Below are 14573 nucleotides of genomic sequence, written 5' to 3'. Positions count from 1 at the left end.
ACCCTGTACCTAATGATGGCCTTCTTGCCATCACTAGATATGGTCCCTCGACACTGGACAAGAACCATGAGCCAAAATAAACTTCTTTTCTTTATATTAAAAAAAAAAAAGAATGAACTTTCAGATCATAGAAAATGTTGGGGTTTTTTTGTCTTTGTTTTTTTTTGAAACTGGGGGTTGAATCCAGGGCTTTGTGAATGCCAGGCAGTCACTTTGCCACTGAGCTATATCCCCTCCCCCAAAGAAAATGTTTCAATATATAAAATAAATCTTATACAGTAGCAATGCCATTGTAAAGCATATGCACGTGTATTTATATGTACATTTATGTGCGTGTGCTTGTGTGGGGCTGGTGTCTGCATGTGTTGGGGGAAGAGGCCCCCCCAAAGTAAAAGCTTCTAGGACCCATGAAAGTCAAAATACAGCATTGAGGGGAAGCAGGGCATGCGATGGGGGAACTTATCATACATGTGGGTTATAGTCTAGGTAATGGCTTTGGTTTTATGTGACATGTAACATTTTTATAAATAACTAAACTGCCAGTGTAATATACATGAATCAATGGAAAGAGTGTTTCATAAACCCAAGATTTTGATAATCTAATTTCATGTGCCCAGGATCCCCCTGAAAAACAATTAGCAGAACTGTCAAATGTTGAATTTATATATACTTGGAAATAAAATATGGTTAAAATTTTTGCTTGGAGATTTGAGTTTGCAGGTTGGGTGTATAGCTCAGTGGAAAAGCCCTTGCCTAGCATGTGTGAGGCTCTGGGTTCAATCCCCAGCACCACAAAAAAGAAAAAAAGAAAGAAAGAAAGAAAGAAAAAAAAATGTCAGATTTTGTGTCTGAAATGGCTACACGAAATAAAATTCCTGATCAAAAATTTAAAATAAAGACCTCTACAAATTACTATCACCATATATTTGCAACTACTTAGGCACATACCACAATTGCAATTTTATTCAAAAAATCTAATGGCACTTCCTTTTCCGTCATAAATTCATGACCAAAATATAATACTTGACATGACGTAAGTGGACTTTGAATTCAATAGAACTTTGTTGTATCAAGTATTTCAAAATATCAAAGAAGCTCTTATTTGCAGAAAGCTCATGGTTAGAACAGTCAGCCTGCAGTTACTTTGGATGTCATTAAAAGAATGGAGCCACCTGAGACAGACCCAGGTTTGTGGAAACCTGGGGTTTATGCATTTGGGAGGATAAAGAGCAGGAGGCTTAAAAAAAAAAAGATAATGAAATTATAAGTATGCAATGAACTATGGGAGGTTGCATTATTAGGCCTACTTCTTCATCCCTCTTGTGTCTCCATCTTTGTCATGTGTTATGGCAGTTCTGGTCACTAAAGAGGCAGAGTGTATTTCCACCTTCTTGACCCTGGCTTGGCTGTGTGACATGCTTTAGCCGATGGACTTGGGTAGAAGTGACAGCATGAGTCTGGGTCTTGATCCCTTGTCCCTTGCCATGAGAAGGACATTCCCTGTGGAGCACATTGTTCCCAGCAGGAAAATGGGGATACCTGGAGCAGAGCCATTCAGCTGTATCCACCCAGATACCTGCCTCCCAGCTGCTGGAGCCTAAAGATCTACAGATCCATAATAATAACTGATTGTGGTTGAAAAGCCCTGAATTGTGGGGGGTGGGGGTGAACTTTGTGTAATGTCACCTAGCAGTATCATACAATAGCTAACAAATGCAGGTATAAACACGAGGGCATACTTGTAACGAAAGAAAAATTACATTGAAATATAAAATTGCAGTAGCTGACAAATGGCTTGAAAGTCATAGAATCCAGAAAAACACATTACATTCTTATTAATGGCTTGTCTGGCAAGCTCCTACAATTTCCTACAGTTTTGGCTCCATTTTGTAATTTGGTGTTTCTAGAGAGAGAAGGGAGATGATTCAGCCTTCCCTCCAGCACAGTGTATTGGAAAAAGAAAAAAAAAATTTCTTGGTGATTCAGAGAAGTGTCTTCTAGCTTCACAATATGGTATTGGCAATGTTGTGTAAATTTTTAGGATTGTTGTCAAACTTGTGAAAACCAGCGTGAAGTTTCCTTGAGGACATTTTAAGTTTTCTTGTGCAATGACTAACCCTAAATCCTCTTGTCACTGATGCTCATTCCTCAGTTTGTCATCGGCGTCCCTTTGAAGTGGTTCATTGTAACGTTTATGCTTTCTTAGTAAGTACAGTAATTTGTGTCAAATCTGCAGAACATTTAAATTTTGTCCCCAGTTTATCCATGAGATCTACTTCTTTTTATTAAGATTATCAAAGATTCCAAGAGCCTCTTTCATACCTGCTTTTCAAATTTATCCGTTCTTAACGATCTACTGCTTCTGAAATCATCAGAAATGTTTTTGTTACCATTTTCTTCTATTAATTTTCTGTGGATTTCTACCGGTTTCAGGGTTCATTTTATTACTGGAATAATTAATGCATATTAATTGTATGAAATAATGGGTTTTGTTGTGAAATCTCCACACACACACACGATGTGCTTTGATGGAGTCTATCCTCCCTCGTGCCCTCTCATGCCCCTGGTCCCTTTCATCGTCCCTAATGACTCCCTACAGCTTTCATGTCTTCTTGTTTTCCTTTCTAGCCTCCACATATGAGAGAAAACATTCCACCCTTGACCTTCTGGGTCTGGGGCTTGACCTCCAGTTCCATTCATTTTTCCTGCAAATGGTATGATTTGGTTCTTCTCAATGGTGGAATATTAATGTCCACTGTGCATACATACCAAGTGGGCTCATCTGTTGACAGGTACCAGGGCTGATGGCTTATCCTGGCTATTGTGAATAGTGCCACCGTAAACATGGGTATGCAGGTTCCCTGTCGTATGCCGACTGATTCCTTTGGCTACATACTCAGGAGTGGCATAGCTGGGTCATATGGTAGTTCTATTTTTAGATTTTTGAGGACCCTGAACACCGTTTTCCATAGTGGCTATACCACCTTACATTCCCACCAATGGTGTGTAAGGGCTTCCCCATCCCATCCTTGCCAGGATTTGTTGCTTTTTGCTTTCTAGATAACAGCCACCGTGGGTGAGATGGACTCTCAATGTAGCTTTAATTTGCATTTCCTTGATGGTTAAAGATGTTGAGTAATTTTTCATATTTTTTTGATTATTGGTACTTTTATTTCTTTTGGTGCCAGGGATTGAACCCAGCTTAACCACTGAGTCACACCCCCAGCCCTTTCTTACTTACTTTCTTCCTTTCTTTCTTTTTTTAAATTTTGAGATGGGTTCTCGCTAAGTTGCTGAGGCTGGCTTTGAACTTGTGATCCTCTGCCTCAGCCTTCCGAGTCACTGGGATTACAGGCCTGCACCACCACGCCTGGTTTGCAGTTCTTTTGAGAAGTATCTCTTCAGCTCATTTACTTGTTTATGAATTGGATTCCTTATTCTTTTGGTGTTGTTGTTGTTCGTTTTTATGACTTTTATTTCATATTCTATGAAGTTTTAAATCACTTGATGTCTGCTATTTAACACAGAAATGTAAAGATGGCATATATATATATTATATGTATATATAGTTGCCATCATATTTATATATATTTATATATTTCTATTCAGAAACTTGTAATTTCTCAAGTGTTCAATTAAAACTCAAATGTTCCTCGAGGCACAGAACACCCCCGTCACTTCCCAATCTTGACTTTTTGCCTTTTCCTCTACAGCAGTTAAGCTGATGTCAAATTATATTCTGACTTATCTATATCTTTCAGTAGAAGCTAAGGAACTTTTAGATCTCTAGAACACTGACAAATAAATAAGTATTTATTTATTGAATGGATGAATGAATGAACAGGTGAATGTGACTCTCCTAAGAGCCAAGTGTCTGTACTGTCAAGATTCTTCACCCATTGCCAGGACCAGAGAAAGGTAGCGCCATGTCCTCCAACCCAGCAAAAATTCCACCCACATCTCCTTAATACTAAATGTGGTCTCCATTTGTAACCTCTTTTTCATTAAAAAAAAAAAAAAAAAGCGGCGGGGGGAACCAACCCAGCCTTTCTGGTACAAAACACAAGTGATCTCCCTCCCAACCCAAAGCCTCTGTTCTAACTATAATCACCTCGCCTACCTTAAGACTCTCAATATAGTACAATTTGACTTGATGTGCTATTTTTACCCCTCTGGAATGATTAACCCCATCTGCAATCTCAAACTCAGTACGTCCCAAGCTGAATGCAGCCTGTCCCCTGTGGGGGAAGATGCGCCCCCTTCGGTACATCTTCAGTGTCTCAGATCATGCTTCCAGACGCATCACCAGCCCCCCTCTTCCCACCATCACCCACCCCATTAGCCCTCTTTCCTGTCCCTTCTTTGACCTCCTAACCATTTTCCTCCTTGGCCACAGCAGCATCCAGTCTCAACCACCATCTTCTCTCACCAGGACCAACCCTCTGCCGGTGACCTCTACCTGTGTCTGGAAGGGTCTGTTAGGAGGGGGAGCTGCCTGGATGGAGCCTTCCAAGGCCTCCCCATGCTCCTGGAATAAAGCTCAAGTCCTTGCTGTGCCTGACAGGCCCTGCCTGGTCTGCCCCTCCCCTCTGCAAACTCACCTTCCACCTCTGCCCCTCCCCCGTGCTGTCACCACACTGGCTTCCTCTGAAGGCAGTGTCTTTGCACACGCTGTTCCCTCTGCGTGGAATGCCCTCAGGCTGTGCTGGGTCTGGTGACAGTTACCTGTCCTCAGTCTAAGCTGAAGTGGCACAGCCTCTGAGGGGTCTTCCTTGACTCCTGGGGCCAGCCTGGGCCATTGGCTTTACATCCTCACATGCATCCTAACACTTATATAAAACATAGTAAAATAGTTATTTGCATGATTAGCTATTCATTGTCTGTCTTCCCTATTAATTGTAAACTGAGCAAGGCAAAAGCCATCTGTTAGAATAATAACAGCTGACCATCAATAACACTTACTATGGGCTGGGTAGCGTTCTAAACACTTTCTCTTGCTAAGATTCTTGTAAGAGAAATATCTTTCCCTGTTTTGTGAATGAGGACACAGAGGGGTCAAGTAACTTGCCCAGGGATGCACAGCTACTGAGTGGTGGAACCAGGATTTGAAGCTGAGCTCCCTGTTGAGAGTCCCTGCTTTTCCCACCTCCCTTAGCGACTTCCATGTCAGTTTTGTTTCCCGTCGTACCTCCAGGCTCAGCACAGGACCCATGATAGGGGTTCAATAAATATTGATTGAATATCTGAATAAGCACACTTGTGCTGAGTACCTACTATGTGCCAAGCACTATGGAGAGACCAAAAATATGGATCCTGCCCTCAGCAAGCACTCTAACTCAAAGTCCGGAGTGAAAGAGAGATGCTTTTCCTGCCGGAGGGATATATGTTCTTAGGAGGGGTTTTTTGATGCCACTCAGAAACAACAGGGCTTAGATGGGCAGGGGAAGGATGACCCAGGGGGTGGGGGGCCTAGGGGGAGAACCGGCAGCCTGCAGGGAGCCCACGGTGCTGGTGCTGGCTGGGAGAGCGAGGATTAGGGGACGGGCCCAGGCTGAGGGAGCTGGAGCTGGGGACACGCAGGTCCAGGCCTCTGAGGCCGAGAGAAGCGGGCTGGGGAGCAAGGACCAGCCTTGCGGGGCATGCGGACGGGAAAAGGCAAAGGGTGTCCAGCAAGAGCGGGTTCTGCGCCACAGCCAAGTTCATCTGGTGAAGTGCGGACGGAGCAAGGTTAGCCAGATCTCTCTCCTGAAGAGTTTCTCCGAACTCTTAATGCGTTGAAGCGCCTTGGGTCCGCAAGACTGAGATTTATGAGCAAATGGTTTATTAACTTGACAACACATTCATTATAAAGGGACTGCAGAGGGCAGCCGCTCAATGGCTCGAGGCAGAGGAGGGAGCTGCCAGGCCCGAGCGGAGACCTGAGAGAGCTCTGGAAGAGAAGGGTTGAGCAGGGTGCTGATGTCACAGGCTGCGGGCAGGAGGCTGGGATGGATCTGAGGGAGGGAGCGAGACTGACACCCATCAGCTGCGGCTCGCCTGTTCCAGCGCGGTGGGGGCAGCACACTTGCCTGCATTTCATCTTCTCTGCTTTGAAGTTCAGGGAACTCAGGCTCAAAGAAGCTGCTGGGCCACCAGAACCCCCACCCCTGCCCCTCAAGTGGCAGAGCCAGTTCTTAAGTCCTGCCAGGGAGCAAACCAGTGGGCCCGGCTGGGACAGGAGCACTGGGGGTGGAGAAGAGGGCCAAGGACCCTCTGAGCACCATGTCCTCTCCAGGAGCTAAACCTGGAGCTGGATGGAGCCTCAGGGCAGGGTCTGCCGATGTCCCCGTGCGCAGCACAGCCTCCTCACACCCACAGCCCATGAGAAGGGAACTGGAGCCCCAGGTGGGCAGATGGACTTGGGTTTGGTTGGCGCTCCCTTTCTCTGGTCCTTTCCCACTATGACCATCACAGGACATGGGTCCATAGAGCTCTGCCACCACCCTGCTGGGTAACCTGAGGTTACACCCCGTCTCTGGGCCTCAGTTGCCTTATGTGTTAAGATGAGGACCACAAATCCTCCTAGCTCCAAGCGCCCCTCCTGAAATTCCCATCCATACTGGTGCTGTGTTATAGAATCCCAGTTCCCGTCCTTTAAGGGATTCTGGGAACTGCCTGGCACGTGTCTGATGGGCCAGCCTCATCATCTCATCTTGTCTTCAATGCATTCAGTCACCGAGTGTTTACAGATGGCCTGTGCTGCTTTTTTTTGAGCCCAGGGTGCTTTTCCACTGTGCTACATCCCCATTTCCTTTGCCTTTGCCTTTTTTTTTCTTTTTTAATTTTGAAGACAGGGTCTCACTAAGCTGCTGAGGCTGGCCTTGAACTTGAGATCCTCCTGCCTCAGCCTCCGTCGTCCCTGGGATTATCAGCATGAGCCACCTCACAGAGCACTGATGGCCTGTTCTTGCACGCCGTGTCCCGAGACATTGTCACAGAGGTGCGCTGTGAGGAGGCACTGCGATGAGCCTCCTTCTCCCAGAGGGAGCCCTGCCCGAGTTTTCACCCTGGGTGAGATTTGACATCGGGTCCATCCTCACCACATCCCAGCCCCTGTCCACCCTGTTTTCCTGACAGCCATGTAGATCCCTGGCTCAGGGCTGTGCTCCTGCCTGCAGAGCAAGGATGGGATGGTGCACAGCATAGCTTCAGCCAGACCTGGGAGTGATTCTTAGCGTGGTCACCTTCTAACCGTGTCACATGGGGCAAATCATCTCCGCTCCCTGAATCTCACGGAAGAGCCCTGACAGGACCTCCCCCACAGGTCGCAGGAGCTAAACCTGGAACTGTGCCTCTCAAGTCCCTCGGCACAATCAGTTAGTTCCCCCTCGTTTTAAATGGACTCTCCCCGTTACTCCGCATCTTCGTATGCTCGCTGCAGTCGGGTGGCAACGAGGGATCCAGAAACAGAGGCAGGAAGTGATTTCTCGGGTGTCGGGAACTCGGGTTAGCGGTGCGCTGTTCTGGGGGTCTTTATAAAGCCCGACAGCTTGAGGCCTATAGAAAACTTTAGTGGAAAGTGCAGTTTCCTCTCACTGCAACACACACACACACACACACACACACACACACACACACACATGGTCCCCAGCAGGGTACAGGGTAGCTTCACTCCCGGCCACCCCTCTGTGCTCGCCTATTCACCCTCCCACAAGCCCCTGGTGACCACTGACGGTTCTGCTGTCTCTGTAGTCACAGCCTTGCCCCAAACACCCCACAGCCGGAATCCTAAAGTACGTGTGATCTGCAGACCGGCTTCTTTCACTTGCTCTGATTTCTAAAAGGCCATGTTTCTGAGAACAAGTTGGAAGGGGACCAACAGAAAGGCCAGTGAGGACATGAAGCACCAACCAGGGCCCCAGTGTCAGCAGTCGAGCTGGTTAGAGAGGGGCATGAACAGGACGCATAGTGGGGCTGGGCCTAGGGGAGCTGTTGACTGCAGGGCGTGCAGGGGAGAGACCCAGAACAAGTGTGTCACCAGGGTTAAACCAGGCCTGGAGAGAGAGGTGCTTTCAAGTGTTTGTAACATCACTGCCGTTTTTTAATTCACTCTTGATTTTCTCTTAAAATTGGAGACACAGAACCAGGGAAGTGTACTGGTGTGTCTGGGGTCACAGAGCCAAACGCCCAGCTCTGCCTCAGGTGACAGATCTCCAGCTCTTCCTTCAAGAGCCTTCGTGGGCTGCCAGCTCCCGAGTCCCTCTGGGAACCTTTGTTAAGTATTTTCTCCACTTGGTGGTCGTTTTGTTGCATAATCAATAAACCACTAACAGAAATAAAAGGCTTCCTGATTTATGCACTGCTGACTCCCTGCCTGGAAGCCCTCCCCTGCCCTCCTGAACCCTCCCAACCTCTTCTCGCACCTGGGGGATCGCTGGGTTCTGAATCTCAGCAAAACGACTGCCCACGGACCTTGAGTTAGCTTGGCTTGCTTTGGGTCACAAGGAGCTCTCTTAAGCCAAAACACCAAAACAAAAACAGGGTGGTCGGGATCTTAGAAGTGGCCCAGTGGTGACAGATGGAAGGAGGAAGCGTTGAATACACCAGTCAGTGTAGCCTAGTGCAGAGGTGCACTCCTATGACCCTAGCCACTCGGGAGGCTGAGACAGGAGGAGCTCATGTTGGAGGCCAGCCTAGGCAACTTAGCAAGACGCTGTCTCACAATATAAAAAATAACATAACATGTAAAATAGGATAGGGTATGTAAGTCAGTGGTAAAACGTCCCTGGGTTCAATCCCCAGAACTAAGAAGATAAACAGTGTGAGGGGTGGATCAGGACGTCTCCAGGGACTGAGCAGTCGACTGTGGCTCCTCTCTGATGCTGATGAGATGCTGCCTCTCTGCTCCCCTCCACCCCCAGAAGCCACTGGATGGTTCCAGCTTGGGTCTGGAGGGCCCCTCCCTGACCAGCTCTGAGATCAAGCGGGTCTGGGGGCCGAGGGGGCACAGCCCCATGTGGTACAGAACAGGCGGGGCATGGTGCTGGTGCCTCCCAGGAGACGGAGCTAAGAGGGCCCCTCTGGGCTGTGCTGAGCACCCAGTCGCCAATAATCCCACAAGTCACCCAGCCTCCCCACACGGTCTTGTAGGTACTTCCTGGCAGCGGGCTCTTCAAGGGCTATAGGCTCAACTCACTTCTTTGGCGTGACGCTGCAGTGACCTCCCTTCTACGTTCATAGGAATCCGTTTTTGTGAGACTCATGGCCAAGATAATGATATGTCCCATCATAACTTGCAGCCAGGGTCGACCATGTGACGAAGTCGTGACGGATGCGTACACTCTATAGCCACGGTGTGAGTACTTAGGCCAGAGCGCTCCTGGGTAGGTGCATGCCCTCCCCTGGGTGGAATGTGGACAGGCAGTAAGAAAGAGGAACTCTAAGATTGTCAGAGCCACCAGAGAGTCATGTTCCCGATGCCCTGAAGATGTCACCTCAGTGCTGAATGTTTCTGAAAGACAGTGAAGCCTCTTTTTCTCTTTAGTTCTTCCTGCAGTCTAAATAACTCACACCACTAACCATGCCTCGCTTAGTGATGAACACCTAGTAAGTGCTCAATAAATCATGGCTGAATTTTTAAAACAATTACAAAAAGAGAAACTTTCGCTTTCAGCTTTGAACACATAGACTGCTTTTGCACGTTCCCTCTCAGTTCTTCTTGACACACAGATGATCTTTTCATGGAAGTATAATTAGAACGGAAATAGAATTTTTATATCCAGCATTCTTCTGGTAATAGTAATTACATAGGAAACATTTTCCAAGTTAAGTTATATTATCATCATTTTAAGTAGGCATGTAATCTTCCTTCAAAGAGATCAACCGTGGTTTGTGTCACGACTTCCTTACTGTTTCATATACACACTTGGAATTCCAGGTTTTAGCCTCTTCCTTTTGACAATTCACTTGAGAATGGCATTGCTGCCTTTTCTAGTAACACACCCTCTGCCTTCACCTGCCACTCTTTAGTTTCATAATATCCAATTAAGTTCCAAGCAATGTACATGATGAGATTAATAACGGTGACAGCAGCTGCAACCCACTGCTGGCCACTGACTACGTAATGTGCCACTTCCACGTATCTGCCTCTTAAACATCCCCTGCCTTTCACACACGCACTGCATGCCGGCCATGGGAAGTGGAAACTAAAAGTGCAAATCCTAGAGTCAGACAGGATTTAATTTTGATAAGATTGCTTCTTAACTGTGAGACCTCAGGTAAATTACTTAACCTCTCGGGGCCTCCATTTTCTCATTTATAAATGGGAATAATAATACTTTCCTTGTAGCGTTGCTGGGAGGGTTGAATCCAATACAATAACAGCTGTGATTTCTTGAGCACTTACTAAGTGCCAAACACTGTGCTAAATAAAGGCTTAACTTTAATGGCCTCGGTTCTTCCTTGTGGAAACATGGGAGGTGGGAGCTTCCATTCCTGTTTTGCAGACCAGACCCCTGAGTGAGGAGAGAAAGGAACCCCACCTGACTGACCGCCCACTCTGTGGAGCTGAGCAGCTCTCACCGAGGCAGACTGACCCCAAAGCAAGGCACCTTCTGGAAACTCTCTTCTCTCTACTGAGCTCCTCCAGCCAGAGCCAGAGCCTCGAAAGTCCAGCTCCCGGGCATTGCTCTTTCCCATCACCCGCACTCCCGTGGCGCCACACTGCAGCCCGCTTTTCAAGCATGCCAGGCGATGGTCATCCCCCCAGTCACCTTGGCAGCACGGAAGTCCCCAGGAGTTCAGTTAGGAACAATAACCATTTTGCAAGCACCTCCTCTGGGCCAGACCTTATGCTTGGTGCTTTATGTCATTAACTCATTTAATCCTCAAATAGTCCCGGGACTAGCACCCTCCCCATCCCACCCGCCCTGCACTGTACGGGTGAGGAAACCCAGGTGCGGAACTGTGATGCCAAGTGCCCATGTTGCAGGGCCACTGCATGCAAGAGCTGAGCCCCCAGCCAGGCTGGGAAACGCAAGGAGCACCTTGCTGTCCTCACACACAGGACATTTCCAGAGGACGGAAATGCTGGGCTGTGATGGCTCCCCAGGGCCAGGAGCAGGGAGCCTCCTGGCCTCTCAAGCCCGAGGCACAGAGGCCGGGCCAGGATCCAGGATAAAGCCGTTGCATGAGCTTTCTGTACCACCCCTGAAATAGCGCAGCTCCTAGCTCCTGCTCTGCGGTGGCAGGCGAATCCCGGAATAGCTCTTTCCTACAGCAAGGTGACCTAGTTAGCAGGTTTCTCTTGTCATATGAGGTTGACTGAATGAGAAGACATTCACCTGCCTCTTGCTACCCAGAGCGAGCCCAACCCTGCACTCCCCAGCCCGCCAGCTTCCCCCACCGCTCAGGGACAGATGACATACTGAGCCAGGTGCTCCACGGTGTCCCCGCACTGCCTTCTCAGAGCAGGATGGGGAGGGGCACTCACTGTCACCCCATTTCATGCCTAAGGAAGCGAAGGCGCAGAGAGCGTGAGCCACACAAGCAAGGAGCAAGAAGATGCAGCGGCAGGAGGCAGGGCCAGCCTCGGACCCAGGCTCCCGCTGCCAACGCTAGTGTCTTCTGTCCCTGCGCTTCCCGGTTGCAATGCCCCTCTCTCAGGAGCCCCACTAAGAACCCTCTCTCAACCTTCACCTTGTTGGCTTAGGATCAGACTTCCTTAACAGGACTCCCATAGCACAAGAAATAAAAGCAAGAATCAATAACTGGGATAGATTCAAACTAAAAGAGCTTTCTCTCAGCAAAGGAAACTATCAGCAATGCGAAGAGAGAGCCTACAGAGTGGGAGAAAATCTTTGCCACTCATACTTCAGATAGAGTGCTAATATCCCGAATCTATAAAGAACTCAAAAAACTCTACACTAAGAATACAAATAATCCAATCAACAAATGGGCTAAGGAAATGAACAGACACTTCACAGAAGAAGATGTACAAGCAATCAACAGATATATGAAAAAATGTTCAACATCTCTAGTAATAAGAGAAATGCAAATCAAAACTACCCTAAGATTTCATCTCACTCCAATTAGAATGGCAATTATCAAGAACATAAGCAACAATAGGTGTTGGAGAGGATGTGGGGAAAAAGGTACACTCATACATTGCTGGTGGGGTTGCAAATTAGTGCAGCCACTCTGGAAAGCAGTATGGAGATTCCTTAGAAAACTTGGAATGGACTTACCATTTGACCCAGCTATCCCACTCCTTGGCCTATACCCAAAGGACTTAAAATCAGCATACTACAGAGATACAGCCACATCAATGTTCATAGCTGCTCAATTCACTATAGCCAGATTGTGGAACCAACCTAGATGCCCTTCAGTTGACGAATGGATAAAGAAACTGTGGCATATATATACAATGGAATATTACTCTGCCATGAAGAATGATAAAATTATGGCATTTGCAGGCAAATGGATGAAATTGGAGGATATCATGCTAAGTGAGATAAGCCAATCTCAAAAAACTAAAGGACAAATGATCTCGCTGATAAGCGGATGAGGACATATAAGGGGGGGTAGAAGGGGTTAGCGTTAGGGTTAGGTTTAGGGTTAGGGATAAGGAGGGTGGTAAGAATGGAGGAAGGAAGGACTGTGTAGAGGGAAAAGAGGGGTGGGAGGGGTGGAGGGGAAGGGAAAAAAATAACAGAATGAATCAAACAACATTGCCCTATGTAAATTTATGATTTTTAATTAAAATAAAAGAAAAAAAAAAAGCAAGTTCAACCAAAAAAAAAAAAAAAAGAACCCTCTCTCGCCTCTCCACTGCCTGATGGACTCCCCCATACCTGATGGCAGAGCTGTTGGCAGAGGTTAAAATCCAGGACTTGGGAGATCCACCGGCCTCAGGCTGGAGCTGGGGTTTGACTTCCAGCACTTACCAGCTCCGCGACCCAGGAAAGCTGCTTTACCTGTCTGTGCTTCAGTTTCTGTATCACAGGGTTGTTAAGAGGATTAAATGAGAGAGTGTGTATATTCTTTTTATTTCACACATCTTTGAAAAATAGCTACTGTTGTTTTTCTATTATTATTATCATTGACATCCTAAATTCTTCTGAATTTAGCCAAAAGAATAAAAAGTTGAACATTCGCTGGTACCAGCAAAGATTACAGTAGCGAAGTTTCCACGACTCTTCCCGTGCCATCATGTCACACACCTGAGGGAAGCAGTTGTATTCACAATGCTGTTTCCCCGAATCCTGTCTCCACCACTCCTCCTATAGAAGGCCACAGGTAGGTCGCTTAACCTTGCCGAATCTCAGTTCACCCATCTATAAAAATTGGGCATAACCCAAACCTCGTGTCGAGCTGGGGAGGATCGGATGAGTCACCTACGTGTGGCGCCGGGGCAGGGATGGCCACGCAGCAGCTGTGGGATAAGCATTTGAGAATCTGAACTTGAACCGTCTACAGGATTAAGTCCCTTCACTGGAGATACCATCTTAGGAATTGAGAAGGAGAGGTGACGTGGCCTGGAGTCAGCAAGGGAGGGTTCAGGATGGTGGCAACGCCTGGCACTGGGTCCTGACATCCGGGGATGAAGGGGACAGGTGGGGAGATGTGGGGAGGGATCCAGTGGACGGAGCCCGGGGTGAGAATGGGCACTGGAGCATGCAATCTTCACCTTGAACTTCACCTTGGCCCTTCCTCCTTTCCTGTCACCCCCAGGGCGGCACCGTTCCCACATTCCCACACACGCTCTCTGCAGGATTCCTTCAGAGCACCCACCTCCCGCCTGGATACACTACCGCTCAGTCTTCTGCACACGTTTATTCTGTCTGTCCCAAAGAGACGGTGAGACCTGGAGGGAGGGGACTCCGCCACACTCACCAGAGCTTCTCCGGGCTCTAGAGCAGCAGCAGCAGCGTGCTCAGTGAGGAGGGTCAAAGTAGGTGGATGAAAGAGTGGCAGGTCCAGCAGGAGGGTCACAGGAGAGGCAGTTGGATCATTTGATACCACTCTGGAGGGGGCTGAAAAATCCAGGCTGGCTCAGGGGTCTGAGCGGCTTCTCAGAAGAACCAAGAGAACTTGTGACAAGCTGGAAATGGGGGTGCATACTTGTAGTGTTAGCTATTTGGGAGGCTGAGGCAGGAGGATCACAGGTTTGAGGCCAGCCTGGGCAACTTAGAGACTCCGTCTTTAAAAAAAAGGGGGACCTTGTAAACAACTAGGTATTGAGCTGGTCAGCTTTTCAGACCTGGGTGACTGGGCGATTAGAAGAAATCAGTCAATTTGTCCCTCAAGACTGACATGTCTTTCTGGATGGCATTCTGAGGTGAGCACAAGGGTGCCCACATAAATAAGCCACGTATCCTCGCCTCTGCACGCTCCCTCTCCAGTGGGGTGTGGGGAGCAGCAGGTATTCAAGCTGGGCTTCAACACGGAGTGACCTGGGACGAGACCTCCCAGGAGCAATAACCGGGTGACCAGGTTGAGGGGCAAGGGTGCCAAGTTTGAGAAATGACAGTCGAGAGAAGGCGAGGCCCGGATGTGAAGGCCCTTCTGCGAGCGGTGGGTGTTCTGTCCCTTCC

The sequence above is a fragment of the Sciurus vulgaris genome (genome assembly GCF_902686455.1).
Source record: "Sciurus vulgaris genome assembly, chromosome: 1".
Taxonomy (NCBI): domain Eukaryota; kingdom Metazoa; phylum Chordata; class Mammalia; order Rodentia; family Sciuridae; genus Sciurus; species Sciurus vulgaris.
The sequence above is the reverse complement of the archived record's forward strand: the minus strand, read 5'-3'. Positions refer to the sequence as shown.